This window comes from Triticum urartu, chromosome 6, assembly GCF_003073215.2.
Source record: "Triticum urartu cultivar G1812 chromosome 6, Tu2.1, whole genome shotgun sequence".
NCBI classification, from domain to species: Eukaryota; Viridiplantae; Streptophyta; class Magnoliopsida; order Poales; family Poaceae; genus Triticum; species Triticum urartu.
The window spans coordinates 136,375,257-136,390,021 of NC_053027.1; positions in this window are offsets into that span (position 1 = coordinate 136,375,257).

The window sequence follows — 14,765 nt, forward strand, 5'->3', positions numbered from 1 at the left end:
ACCCATGCAAGATCAGGTTGTTATTCTCCGCCCCGCTAGGCTGTAAATCTTTCCTAGGAGGGATGCATTAGGCTTAACAAGAAAATGGACTTTAATAAATAATAAATGGGATGTAATTATAAAAACTGGGTAGTAACTATAAAAAATGCACCAAACACGTGATTACTTTATAAAATATTATTTTTGGATATTGAAATTTTAATTTCATTAATTGTTGCGAGCGCAATGTTTCGTTGGATTTTTACGTAATATAAATTTATATTGAAATTGTATTTAATCTGACTAGAAATTTCGGGATAAAAATATTTTGGATCCCATCAAAATGTGGGAAATTTTATTGAATTCTATTTTGAACGGTTGGTTGAGATGGGCTGTACTTTTAAAAAACTATAAATGGGCTGTAGTAAATTCCATTAGAATTCAAAAATGGGCTACACATTCTTACAAATCTCAAATGGGCTATAAGTTCTCTACCACACACTTCTGGCCTTACTAAGTTGACGCGTCCCCTAAAAAACAGAGTTGACGCGTATGCAAGGCTTTGTCAACTTATAGTCAACACACGGTTCTAGCAGCAGTGGCCGTTGGATGTCCATCCAACGGATGCCGTGCTTCTTCTTCTTCTTCTTCTTCTTCAATCTCGGATATTCTAGCTTCACCCGCCCAAAAAATGATTCCTCCCCCTGACATCTGGGGCGCACCATTTCGGAAGCTGACCTGTGGGCCTACTAAGTTGACGTACCAAGGGCTTTGTCAACTTAGTCAATATAAACGATTCTAGCTGCAGTGACCGTACAATGTCCATCCAACGGCCGTAGTGCTTCTTCAACCTCTGGTCTTCTTGCTCCAGCCGCCCAAAGCAGCGCCGGTCATGCTGCCTGCTCCTGCCTCCCGTGGCCGGCTGTGCTGCCGTGGAGGCCTCACCGCCCCCTACTATTCCCACCACTGGCCAGGCCCAGCGGCGACGGCAGCCTCACACCGCAGCCGAACGAGTGAACCCTCATACTCCTCTCCACGTGGGCATCCACTGCCGCGTCTTCACCGGCTCCGCGTCGTCCCCTTCCTAAGCCTCACCGTCGTCCACCGCCCTGGTGCTCTCGGCGCGGCGTGGTCAACGTGGAAGGAACGACTTCCATCGGACGTGGACTGTACGAGGAGAAGCTGACAGCTGGGTCCACGGAGGCAGCAAGGAAGTGCCTCCTTATTACGCGGAAAATAATGATTCCTCCACCTGACAGCAGGGACCCACCGGACAGGCCACCAGTATTTTGCGAAAAAAATCGTTTCCCCCTGACTGCTGGGACCCACCGGACGGGCCATCATATTTCGCGAAAAAAACGTTCCCCCCCGCTGTCAGCTCGGACCCACCGGAAGTGCCTCCTTATTACGCACAAAAAAATGAATACTCCCCCGGCTAGCTGGGACCCACCTTGCTGGGAGGCTGACTTGTGGGCCTACTAAGTTGACGGGGACGAAGGGCTTTGTCAACTTAGTCAATATGAACGATTCTAGCTCCAGTGACCGTACGATGTCCATCCAACGGTCGTAGTGCTTCTTCAACCTCTGGTCTTCTTGCTCCAGCCGCCCAAAGCAGCGTCAGTCGTGCCGCATGCTCCTGCCTCCCGTGGCCGGCTGTGCTGCCGCAGAGGCCTCACCGCCCCCTACTATTCCCACCGCTGGCCAGGCCCTGCGGCGACGGCAGCCTCACACCGCAGCCGAACCTGTGAACCCTCGTAGTCCTCTCCGCACGGGCTTCCACTGCCGCGTCGTCCCCTTCCTAGGCCTCGCCGTCGTCCACTGTCGTGGTGCTCTCCGCGCGGCGTGGTCAACGTGGTCAAGGAACGACTTCCATCGGAAGAGTACTGTACGTGGAGAGGCTGACAGCTGGGTCCACAGCCACAACACAGTTTTTTGTGATTTGCCAAGTAAGTCGCTTTGTCAGGCCTGTTGGGCTGCAAATCTTTCAAGACAAGGAGAGCTTTCATTCGGCTGGCCGAGAAAATGGCCCATCAGTAATGAGAAATGGGCTATACATTTTTAAAACACATCAAACCGGCAATTAGTTTCAAATATTTTTTTCATTTCAATATTTTAAATTACATTAATTTTTATGCGTGGAGAACTTGTTGGATTTTATATTGATATACATTTATTTTTAAAATCAGTTTGAGTGTGAGTCGAAATTTCGGGATTAAAAACAGTTCAGACCGCACCGAAATATGCAAAATTTCGTATAATTTTTTAACCATTGCCACAATATGGGCTGTAATGCTAACAAAAAGAATATGGGCTCCAAAAAAACCTTAAGAATTAGCAAATGGGCTGTAAATTATTAGAAATAATGGCAGATGGGTTGTATGCTGTTTTCCACAGATTTGAGGCTTTCCTAAAAAAAGGTTGACGCACAAGCACTGACTGTTGGATGTCCATACAACGGCCGTCGTGCTTCTTCAATCTCTGCTCTTCCTGCTCCAGCCGCTCAAACAAGCACCGGCGGGACTGCCTGCTCCCTCCTCCTCGCGACCGGCTGTGTTGCCGCGCAGGCCTCACCGCCCGACCGTACTCCCATTGCTGGCCTAGCCATCCCTCTACTCACCCACACCTACTGTTATTCTCTGGCGGCGGCGGACGAACTAGTAAACCCTCATATAGTCGTACTCCCCTCCGCGTGGGAAACAACTGTCGAGTCTTCCCTGTCTCCGTGTCGTCCCCTTCCTAGGCCTCGCCGTCGTCCACCGCCCTGGTGCTCTCGGCGCGGCGTGGTCAACGTGGTCAAGGAACAACTTCCATCGGACGTGGACTGTACGTGGAGAGGCTGACAGTTGGGTCCACGACCGCAGCAAGGAAGTGCCTCCTTATTACGCGGAAAATAATGATTCCTCCACCTGACATCTAGGACCTGCTACGTCTTGAGCTTGCATTGGTTTTCCCCGAAGAGGAAGGGATGATGCAGCAGAGTAGCGTAAGTATTTCCCTTAGTTTTTGAGAACCAAGGTATCAATCCAGTAGGAGCCCATGCTCAAGTCCCTCGTACCTGCACAAAGCGATAGCTACTCGCAACCAACGCGATTAGGGGTTGTCAAGCCCTTCACGGTCACTTACGAGAGTGAGATCTCATAGATATAATATTTTTGGTATTTTTGGTATAAAGATGCAAAGTAAAAAGTAAAGGCAAAGTAAAAAGTAAAGCAAGATAAAAGTGATGGAGATTGATATGATGAGAATAGACCCGGGGGCCATAGGTTTCACTAGTGGCTTCTCTCAAGAGCATAAGTATTCTACGGTGGGTGAAAAAATTACTATTGAGCAATTGACAGAATTGAGCATAGTTATGAGAATATCTAGGCATGATCATGTATATAGGCATCATGTCTGTGACAAGTAGATCGAAACGATTCTACATCTACTACTATTACTCCACTCATCGACCGCTATCCAGCATGCATCTAGAGTATTAAGTTAAAAACAGAGTAATGCCTTAAGCAAGATGACATGATGTAGAGAGATAAATTGATGCAATATGAAATAAAGCCCATCTTGTTATCCTCGATGGCAACAATACAATACGTGCCTTGCTTCCCCTTCTGTCACTAGGTAAGGACACCGCAAGATCGAACCCAAAGCTAAGCACTTCTCCCATGGCAAGAACTACCAATATAGTTGGCCAAACCAAATGGATAATTCGAAGAGACTTGCAAAGATAACCAATCATACATAAAAGAATTCAGAGAAGATTCAAATATTATTCATAGATAAACTTGATCATAAACCCACAATTCATTGGTCTCAACAAACACACCGCAAAAATAAGATTACGTCGAATAGATCTCCACAAGAGAGGGGGAGAACTTTGTATTGAGATTCAAAGAGAGAGAATAAGCCATCTAGCTACTAACTATGGACCCGAAGGTCTGAGGTAAACTACTCACACTTCATCGGAGAGGCTAGGATGATGTAGAAGCCCTCCGTGATGACGGCCCTCTTCCGGTGGAGCTCCGGAACAGGCCCCAAGATGGGATCTCGTGGATACAGAAAGTTGCGGCGGTGGAATTAGGTTTTTGGCTCCTCTTCTGATCGTTTGGGGGTACGTGTGTATATATAGGAGGAAGAAGTACGCCGGAGGAGCAACGAGGGGCCCACGAGGCAGGGGGCGCGCCCCCCACCCTCATGATTGCCTCTTTTGTTCCTTGGAGCAGGGTCCAAGTCTCCTGGATCATGTTCGGTGAGAAAATCACGTTCCCGAAGATTTTATTCCGTTTGGACTTCGTTTGATATTCCGTTTCTTCGAAACATTGAAATAGGCAAAAAAAACAGCAATTCTGGGCTGGGCCTCCCGTTAATAGGTTAGTCCAAAAAATAATATAAAAGTGGAAAATAAAGACCAATATAGTCCAAAACAGTAGATAATATAGCATGGAGCAATCAAAAATTATAGATACGTTGGAGACGTATCAGGCATCCCCAAGCTTAATTCCTGCTCGTCCTCGAGTAGGTAAATGATAAAAAGAGAATTTTTGATGCGGAGTGCTACTTGGCATAATTTCAATGCAAATCTTCTTAATTTTGGTATGAATATTCGGATTAGAAAGATTCAAGACAAAAGTTTATGTTGACATAAAAAATAATAATACTTCAAGCATACTAATAAAGCAATTATGTCTTCTCAAAATAACATGGCCAAAGAAAGTTATCCCTACAAAATCATATAGTCTGGCTATGCTCCATCTTCACCACACAAAGTACTTAAATCATGCACAACCCCGATGACAAGCCAAGCAATTGTTTCATACTCTAACTTTTTCAATCTTCACGCAATACATGAACGTGAGCCATGGATATATTACTATAGGTGGAATAGAATGGTGGTTGTGGAGAAGACAAAAAGGAGAAGATGGTCCCAAATCAACTAGGCGTATCAACGGGCTATGGAGATGCCCATCAATAGATATCAATGTGAGTGAGTAGGGATTGCCATGCAACGGATGCACTAGAGCTATAAGTATATGAAAGTTCAAAAACAAACTAAGTGGGTGTGCATCCAACTTGCTTGCTCATGAAGACCTAGGGCAATTTTTTGAGGAAGCCCATCATTGGAATATACAAGCCAAGTTCTATAATGTAAAATTCCCACTAGTATATGAAAGTGATAACATGAGAGACTCTCTACTATGAAGATCATGGTGCTACTTTGAAGCACAAGTGTGGTAAAAGGATAGTAACATTGTCCCTTCTCTCTTGTTCTCTCATTTTTTTATTTATATATTTTTTTGTTTGGGCCTTTTATCTTTTTCATGGCCTTTTTTTATTTGGGCTTCTTTGGCCTCTTTTTTTCGTCCGGAGTCTCATCCCGACTTATGGGGGAATCATAGTCTCCATCATTCTTTCCTCACTAGGACAATGCTCTAATAATGATGATCATCACACTTTTATTTTTCTTATAACTCAACAATTACAACTCGATACTTAGAACAAAATATGACTCTATGTGAATGCATCCGGCGGTGTACCGGGATATGCAATATGACAATGATGGAATGTGTCATGATAAACGGAACGGTGGAAAGTTGCATGGCAATATATCTCAGAATGGCTATGGAAATGCCATAATAGGTAGGTATGGTGGCTGTTTTGAGGAAGGTATATGGTAGGTGTATGATACCAGTGAAAGGTGCGCGGTATTAGAGAGGCTAGCAAAGATGGAAGGGTGAGAGTGCGTATAATCCATGGACTCAACATTAGTCATAAAGAACTCATATACTTATTGCAAAAATCTAGAAGTTATCAAAGCAAAGTATTACGCGCATGCTCCTAGGGGCATAGATTGGTAGGAAAAGACCATCACTCGTCCCCGACCGCCACTCATAAGGAAGAAAATCAATAAAAAAATCATGCTCCGACTTCGTTACATAACGGTTCACCATACGTGCATGCTACGGGAATCACAAACTTTAACACAAGTATTCTTTAAATTCACAACTACTCAACTAGCATGACTTTAATATTATCACCTCCATATCTCAAAACAATTATCACGCTTCAATATTTTCTTAGTATTCAACACACTCAAAAGAAAGTTTCACAAATCTTGAATACCAAGCATATTATTATTAAGCAAATTACCATGCTATTAAGAGACTCTCAAAATAATTTAAGTGAAGCATGAGAGGTCAATAGTTTCTCTAAAACGAATCCTCCACCGTGCTCTAAAAGATCTAAGTGAAGCACATAGAGCAAAATTATAATGCTCAAAATATATAAGTGAAGCACATAGAGCAAAATTATCTAGGTCAAAAGATATAAGTGAAGCACATAGAGCAAAACTACTTAGCTCAAAAGATATAAGTGAAGCGCATAGAGTATTCTATCAAATTTTAATTCATGTATGGCTTTCTCAAAAGGTTTGTACAGCAAGGATGATTGTGGCATACTAAAACACAAAGACACAAATAATACAAGACGCTCCAAGCAAAACACATATCATGTTGGTAAATAAAATATAGCTCCAAGTAAATTACCGATGGAAGTGGACGAAAGAGGGGATGCCTTCCGGGGCATCCCCAAGCTTTGAATTCTTGGTGTTCTTGGATTATCTTGGGGGTGCCATGGGCATACCCAAGCTTAGGCTCTTGCCAATCCTTGTTCCATGATCCATCAAAAGAATTCACCCAAAACTTGAAAACTTCACAACACAAAACTCAAAATAGAAAACTCATGAGCTCTGTTAGCGAAAGAAAACAAAAGACCACTTCAAGGTACTGTAATGAAATCATTATTTATTTATATTGGTGTTAAACCTACTGTATTCCAACTTCTCTATGGATTATAAACTATTTTACTAGCCATAGATTCATCAAAATAGGCAAACAACACACGAAAAACAGAATCTGTCAAAAACAGAACAGTCTGTAGTAATCTGTAGCCAGCGCAAGATCTTAAATTCTGGACGTGAGGAATTTATCTATTAATCATATAAAATAATTAACTAAATATCACTCTCCAAATAAAAATAGGCAGTTCTCGTGAGCGCTAAAGTTTCTGTTTTTTACAGCAAGTTCAACAAGACTTTCCCCAAGTCTTCCCAACGGTTCTACTTGGCACAAACACTAATTAACACAAAAAACAAACAAAACAGAGGCTAAATAATTTATTTATTACTAAACAGGAGCAAAAGGCAAGGAATAAAAATAAAATTGGGTTGCCTCCCAACAAGCGCTATCGTTTAACGCCCCTAGCTAGGCATAAAAGCGAAGGATAGATCTAGGTATTGCCATAGAGTAGATTATTAAAACTCATTTCATATTTCTCTATGTTCGGCAGCAAGCTTTCTTTGAGGCAAGCAAAAGTAATCAAAAGGCTAAATTTAACGGGACAAAAGTCCCCAAGATCAACCTTGGGAGGTATAGGTTCCTCCTTTGGTCCTTCGTAATGCACAACCAATTCATCATTATAAGCATTCTTTTGACAGAACTTTGTAAGCCTATATTCAAGAGAATATCCTAGCTCATTATTTCGAATAGCCAAATCATCATTAAGTTCAGAAATTCTATCAACTAAAACATTGGTAGGAACCCTTTTTCTAAGATTTTCATTGAAAGCAACATAATCTAGAGATTGAAAACGCATTATTTCTTCTTGATCAAAGAGGATAGCTCTATGGGAGGACGGCAAGCGTCCACCCTATAATGCGCAAAGATTTCTTTGGCTTCTCTTATTATGAATCTAAACTCATGAGCCAAAAAGATAGTAGCGGCACGCTTAACAGAAGAATGCTCAATATTAGAAAATTCCAGAAAAATCCTTTGTATGGAAGGATGCATGTGCATGAATTGTCTTTCAAGTTCAACTACAAGCATGGCAATAGCGTCCGCAAGACTACTAGTTCTGTGAAGGATAGAACTACCCATAGAAGGTAAAGCACTGGCACAAGTAAAGAAATCTTGAATAACTCCTTTTCCAATAATATTACCACTACCAACACATTTTTTTGTATGAAAGATGGTAGGTTCTTTAGCAGGAGCATCAGAATTTTCCATGATATTGTTATCCATATTGGCGATAACTTCCCCAGATTTCAGACATAACGACAAGCAAGCAAACTAGCACACGAGCAAACAAGAGGCAAATAGAGAGGGAGGATAGAGAGAGAGGGCGAATAAAACGGCAAGGGTGAATTGGGGGGAGAGGAAAACGAGAGGCAAATGGCAAATAATGTAATGCGAGAGATAGGGATTGCGATGGGTACTTGGTATGTTGACTTTTTGCGTAGACTCCCCGGCAACGGCGCCAGAAATCCTTCTTGCTACGTCTTGAGCTTGCGTTGGTTTTCCCCGAAGAGGAAGGGATGATGCAGCAGAGTAGCATAAGTATTTCCCTCAGTTTTTGAGAACCAAGGTATCAATCCAGTAGGAGCCCACGCTCAAGTCCCTCGTACCTGCACAAAGCGATAGCTACTCGCAACCAACGCGATTAGGGGTTGTCAACCTTCACGGTCACTTACGAGAGTGAGATCTGATAGATGGGTTGTCAATCCCTATAAGGCCACTTACGAGAGTGAGATCTGATAGATATGATAAAGATAATATTTTTGGTATTTTTATGATAAAGATGCAAAGTAAAATAAAGACAAAGTAAATAACTAAGTAGTAGAAGATCAATCGGATAAAGATAGACCCGGGGGCCATAGGTTTAACTAGTGGCTTCTCTTGAGAGCATAAGTATTCTACGGTGGGTGAACAAATTACTGTTGAGCAATTAACAGAATTGAGCATAATTATGAGAATATCTAGGCATGATCATGTATATAGGCATCACGTCCGAGACAAGTAGACCGACTCCTGCCTACATCTACTACTATTACTCCACTCATCAACCGCTATCCAGCATGCATCTAGAGTATTAAGTTAAAAATAGAGTAACGCCTTAAGCAAGATGACATGATGTAGAGGGATAGACTCATGCAATATGAAGAAAACCCCATCTTGTTATCCTCGATGGCAACAATACAATACGTGCCTTGCTGTCCTTACTGTCACCGGGAAAGGACACCGCAAGATTGAACCCAAAGCTAAGCACTTCTCCCATTGCAAGAAAGATCAATCTAGTAGGCCAAACCAAACTGATAATTCGAGGAGACTTGCAAAGATAACCAATCACACATAAAAAGAATTCAGAGAAGATTCAAATATTATTCATAGATAGACTTGATCATAAACCCACAATTGATCAGTCTCAACAAACACACTGCAAAAAGAAGATTACATCGAATAGTTCTCCACAAGAGAGGGGGAGAACATTGTATTGAGATCCAAAAAGAGAGAAGAAGCCATCTAGCTAATAACTATGGACCCGTAGGTCTGAGGTAAACTACTCACACTTCATCGGAGAGGCTATGGTGTTGATGTAGAAGCCCTCCGTGATCGATGCCCCCTCCGGCGAAGCTCCGGAACAGGCCCCAAGATGGGATCTTGTGGATACAGAAAGTTACGGCGGTGGAATTAGGGTTTTGGCTCCGTATCTGATCGTTTGGGGGTACGTGGATATATATAGGAGGAAGAAGTACGTTGGTGGAGCAACAGGGGGCCCACGAGGGTGGGGGGCACGCCTGGTAGGGTAGGGCGCGCCCCCTACCTCGTGGCCTCCTGTTTCGTGCCTTGACGTAGGGTCCAAGTCTCCCCGGTCTCATCTGTTGAGAAAATCACGTTCCCGAAGGTTTCATTCCGTTTGGACTCCATTTGATATTCCTTTTCTTCGAAACTCTAAAACGGGCAAAAAAACAGCAATTCTGGGCTGGGCCTCCGGTTAATAGGTTAGTCCCAAAAATAATATAAAAGTGGACAATAAAGCCCAATAATGTCCAAAACAGTAGATAATATACCATGGAGCAATCAAAAATTATAGATATGTTGGAGACGTATCAAGGTAACTTAGTGATTTATGATAGTTCTTTGGTTTCATACTAATCGAAAGTGGTTGTTAATAAGACTTGATCAACCTTATTAATGGACCATTTTTGAACGGTATGAAGTTGATGAATTTAGTAAGCGCTAATTTCTTTCCCTGCCTTTTGTTTTTTGTTTTTATTAGTTAAATAAAATAAAATGCCATATTTTGTCTGTTTTTCTGAATTTCCCGTGCAATAAAAAAATGACACAAAAATAAAAGTTCTCAGAATGCCCTGAATCTTTTACACGATTTTTTTTCTAAATATTTGAGAATTTTTGGTGCAATAAACTGTTGGGGAACGCAGTATTTCAAAAAAAATCTATGATCACGCAAGATCTATCTAGGAGATGCATAGCAACGAGAGGGGAGAGTATGTCTACGTACCCTTGTAGACCGAAAGCAGAAGCGTTAAGTAACGCGGTTGATGTAGTCGAACATCTTCATGATCCAATCGATCAAGTACCGAACACACGGCACCTCCACGATCTGCACACGTTCAACTCGGTGACGTCCCTCGAACTCTAGATCCAGTTGAGGCCGAAGGAGAGTTTCGTCAGCACGATGGCGTGTTGACGGTGATGATGAAGTTACCGACGCAGGGCTTCGCCTAAGCACTACGACAATATGACCGAGGTGGAAAACTGTGGAGGGGGGCACCGCTCACGGCTAAGACAAACCTTGGAGTGCCTTTGGGGTGCCCCCTCGCCCACGTATATAAAGGAGGGGGGAAGAGGAGGCCAGCCTAGGAGGGGCGTGCCTATAGGGGGAGTCCAACTAGGATTCCCAATCCTACTTGGAGTCCCCTTCCTTTTCCAAGAGGGGAGAGAGGGAAGGAGTAGGAGAGGGAGAAGGAAAGAGAGGGGCGCCGCCCCTCCCTATTCTAATTCGGACTTGCCATGGGGGGGCACCCCTTGAGGCCCTTCTCTCCTTTCCCGTATGGCCCATTAAGGGCCACTACTTCCCCCGGCGAATTCCCGCAACTCTCCGGTACTCCGAAAAATACCCGAATCACTCGGAACCTTTCTGATGTCGGAATATGGCCTTCTAATATATTGATCTTTACGTCTCAACCATTTCGAGACTCCTCGTCATGTCCGTGATCTCATCCGGGACTCCGAACAACCTTCGGTACATCAAATCACATAACTCATAATACAAATTGTTATCGAACGTTAAGCGTGCGGACCCTACGGGTTCGAGAACTATGTAGGCATGACCGAGACACATCTCCGGACAATAACAAATAGCGGAACCTGGATGCTCATATTGGCTCCTACATATTCTACGAAGATCTTTATCGGTCAAATCGCAAAACAACATATGTTGTTCCCTTTGTCATCGGTATGTTAGTTGCCCAAGATTCGATCGTCAGTATCCTCATACCTAGTTCAATCTTGTTACCGGCAAGTCTCTTTACTCGTTTTGTAATGCATCATCCCATAACTAACTCATTAGTCACATTGCTTGCATGGCTTATAGTGATGTGCATTACCTAGAGGGCCTAGAGATACCTCTCCGATACACGGAATGACAAATCCTAATCTCGATCTATGCCAACTCAACAAACACCATCGAAGACACCTATAGAGCATCTTTATAATCACCTAGTTACGTTGTGACGTTTGATAGCACACTAAGTGTTCCTCCTGTATTCGGGAGTTGCATAATCTCATAGTCATAGGAACATGTATAAGTCATGAAGAAAGCAATAATAATAAACTAAACGATCATAGTGCTAAGCTAATGGATGGGTCTAGTCCATCACATCATTCTCTAATGATATGATCCCGTTCTTCAAATGAAAACACATGTCCATGGCTACAAAACTTAACCATCTTTGATTAACGAGCTAGTCAAGTAGAGGCATACTAGGGACACTCTGTTTCTCTATGTATTAACACATGTGTCAAGTTTTTGTTTAATACAATTCTAGCATGAATAATAAACATTTATCATGATATAAGGAAATATAAATAACAACTTTATTATTGCCTCTAGGGCATATTTCCTTCAGTCTCCCACTTGCACTGGAGTCAATAATCTAGTTCACATCATCATGTGATTTAATATCAAAAGAGTGATCATGTTTTGCTTGTGAGAGAAATTAGTCAACGGGTCTGCCACATTCAAAGCCATGTGTATTTTGCAATTTTTCTATGTCTACAATGCTCTGCACGGAGCTACTCTAGCTAGTTGCTCCCACTTTCAATATGTATCCAAATTGAGACTCAGAGTCGTCCAGATCAGTGTCAAAACTTGCATCGACGTAACTCTTTACGACGAACTTTTTGTCACCTCCATAACCGAGAAACATATCCTTATTCCACTAAGGATAATTTTGACCGATGTCCAGTGATCCACTCCTGGATCACTATTGTACCCTCTTGCCAAACTCTTGGTGAGGTACACAATAGGTCTGGTACACAACATAGCATACTTTATAAAACCTATGGCTGAGGCATAGGAATTACTTTTCATTCTATTTCTATTTTCTGCCGTGGTCGAGTTTTGAGTCTTTACTCAACTTCACACCTTGCAACACAGGCAAGAACTCCTTCTTTGACTGTTCCATTTTGAACTACTTCAAAATCTTGTCAAGGTATGTACTCATTGAAAAAATATATCAAGCATCTTGATCTATCTTTATAGATCTTGATGCTCAATATGTAAGTAGCTTCACCGAGGTCTTTCTTTGAAAAACTCCTTTCAAACACTCCTTTATGCTTTCTAGAAAATTCTACATCATTTCCAATCAACAATATGTCATTCACATATACTTATAAGAAAGGCTGTAGTGCTCCCACTCACTTTCTTGTAAATACATGCTTCACCGCAAGTCTGTATAAAACAATATGTTTTGATCACTTTATCAAAGCATATATTCCAACTCTGAGATGGTTGCACCAGTCCATAGATGGATTGCTGGAGCTTGCACACTTTGTTAGCACCTTTAGGATTGCCAACACCTTCTTGTTGCATCATATACAACTCTTCTTTAAGAAATCTTTTAAGGAATGCAGTTTTGACATCCATTTGCTAGATTTCATAAAATGTGGCAATTGCTAACATGATTCGGACAGACTTAAGCATCGCTACGAGTGAGAAAATCTCATCGTAGTCAACATCTTGAACTTGTTGAAAACCTTCTGTGACAATTCGAGCTTTGTATATAGTAATACTACTATCAGCGTGTTTCTTCCTCTTGAAGATCCATTTATTCTCAATGGATTGCCGATCATTGGGAAAGTCAACCAAAGTCCACACTTTGTTCTTATACATGGATCCCATCTCAGATATCATGGCCTCAAGCCATTTTGCGGAATCTGGGCTCATCATTGCTTCCTCATAGTTCATAGGTTCGTCATGGTCTAGTAACATGACTTCTAGAACAGGATTACCGTACCACTCTGGTGCGGAACGTACTCTGGTTAACCTACGAGGTTCGGTAGTAACTTGATCTAAAGTTTCATGATCATCATCATTAACTTCCTGATTAATTGGTGTAGGTATCACTAGAACTGATTTTTGTGATGAACTACTTTCCAATTCGAGAGAAGGTATAATTACCTCATCAAGTTCTACTTTCCTCCCACTCACTTCTTTCGAGAGAAACTCCTTCTCTAGAAAGGATCCATTCTTAGCAACGAATATCTTGCCTTTGGATCTGTGATAGAAGGTGTACCCAACAATTTCTTTAGGGTATCCTATGAAGACACATTTCTCCGGTTTGGGTTCGAGCTTACCAGGTTGAAGCTTTTTCACATAAGCATCGCAGCCCCAAACTTTAAGAGACGACAACTTAGGTTTCTTGTTAAACCACAGTTCATATGGTGTCGTCTCAACAGATTTAGATGGTGCCCTACTTAACGTGAATGCAGTTGTCTCTAATGCATAACCCCAAAACTATAGTGCTAAATTGGTAAGAGACATCATAGATCGCACCATATCTAATAAATTACGGTTACGACGTTCGGACACACCATTATGCTGTGGTGTTCCAGGTGGCGTGAGTTGTGAAACTATTCTACATTGTTTCGAATGATAACCAAACTTGTAACTCAAATATTCGCCTCCACGATCAGATCGTAGAAACTTTATTTTCTTGTTACGATGATTTTCCACTTCACTCTGAAATTCTTTGAACTTTTCAAATGTTTCAGACTTATGTTTCATTAAGTAGATATACCCATATCTTCTCAAATCATCTGTGAAGGTCAGAAAATAAAGATACCCGCCGCGAACCTCAACACTCATAGGACCGCATACATCGGTATGTATTATTTCCAATAAGTCCGTGGCTCGCTCCATTGTTCCGGAGAACGGAGTCTTAGTCATTTTTCCAATGAGGCATGGTTTGCAAGTATCAAATAATTCATAATCAAGTGATTCCAAAAATCCATCCGCATGGAGTTTCTTCATGCGCTTTACACCAATATGACCTAAACGGTAGTGCCAAAAATATGTTGCACTATCATTATCAACTTTGCATCTTTTGGCATCATTATTATGAATATGTGTATCACTACGGTCGATATTAAATAAACCATTCACCGCGGGTGTATGACCATAGAAGGTTTTATTCATGTAAACAGAACAACAATTATTCTGTGACTTAAATGAATAACTGTATTGCAATAAACATGATCTAATCATATTCATACTCAATGCAAACACCAAATAACATTTATTTCAAGCTCAACACTAATCCCGAAGGTAGAGGGAGTGTGCGATGGTGATCTTATCAACCTTGGAATCACTTCCAACACAGATCGTCACTTCGCTCTTAACTAGTCTCTGTTCATTCCGCAACTCCTGTTTTGACT